The 1,144-nt window shown below is 47.4% G+C and overlaps 1 protein-coding gene across 1 annotated transcript in view; it reads left to right on the forward strand.

Moving 5' to 3' along the window:
• LOC103917324 (chromosome unknown open reading frame, human C8orf37) overlaps nucleotides 1–1,144 on the forward strand; it is a 61,506-nt gene that overhangs the window by 53,846 nt on the left and 6,516 nt on the right. The gene's annotated exons all lie outside the window — the stretch shown is intronic.

Below are 1,144 nucleotides of genomic sequence, written 5' to 3' on the forward strand. Positions count from 1 at the left end.
GAGCGGGCGGCCGCTGGGGTGGCGCGCAGCCCGCCCTCGGGGGCGGGAGGGGGTCGGTGCCCGGCGAGACCCCTCAGGAACCGAGGATACTGAGGTTCGGGAACGGAAGCACTGGCCGGCGGTCAACGAATATCCCCTACCGTCCTTATTTTTAAACACCCCAGTCGTGTGCCAGCGAGCTGAGTTACTTCTTTGTCTCTCGGGAGTATCCCAAACCTCGGATTAAATATGGCGTTAAAAGCTGCACTAATTTGCTTGTGAGTTAGGATCAAGGGTTACTTAGCTCTGTAACTGACCTCGTGGTATATATATAAAATATATATAAATCTTGCAATTTCGAGCAGGAAGAACTTCAGCAATAGTATCAATCAAACATTTTATTCTGTTGATACTTCAGTCATTTATGTATTCTGTTCATACTTTTTCTATTAACCGTATATTCTACAGTAAGCGCGTAATTTACACCCTACACTTTCATGTATACACTTCACATTTCACAATTTTCAAAAAGATGGTCTGAATACCAACAGTTTCAGTCATGACAGGGTCACTGCTGACAGTACTGCCAAGTGGTCTGCCACACCGCTGCCTGCCCTCAGGTTTCCATCCCGGCCCTCACTGGTGTCTTTGCTTGCCCTCAGGTTTCCATCCCGGCCCTCACTGGTGTCTCAGACTCCGGTTGGAAGGTCTGTGTACCAGAGGGGCTTGGCCAGATGTCTCCACAGGTGGGCTGCTGAGCGCTTACCCAACAGGCATCTCAGCGTCCCAGGCAAGGCTCTTGAAGAGCCAAATGACTAATAGAAGACCAACAAGCCCACTACCTTTGGCCACATTACTGGACTTCCCTGTTGTTCGCATAATGGTTAGATGAGCACCTAGATTTAGTCAATCTAATTACAGTATTTTAAAAAATTACAGAGTTTTCTTCTTTCTGAGGAGTAGAATTGTTCTTGATTGGTTGATGCAGCAGTTATTACAGGCCTCCCTTTCTTTGACAAAGAGCTAGCAAACAGCAGACTTGAGTGACAAGACTCCTCACTTGAGTGAAAGCAAAGTGCAGGTGATCTCTCTAAATGCATACAATTTGGCAGGAATTCCTTCAGAACCCCTGCAGCTGTATAGCATGAGGAGAGAACTCCCTCTG

Source organism: Pygoscelis adeliae, unplaced genomic scaffold (assembly GCF_000699105.1).
Source record: "Pygoscelis adeliae isolate BGI_AS28 unplaced genomic scaffold, ASM69910v1 Scaffold145, whole genome shotgun sequence".
NCBI lineage: Eukaryota > Metazoa > Chordata > Aves > Sphenisciformes > Spheniscidae > Pygoscelis > Pygoscelis adeliae.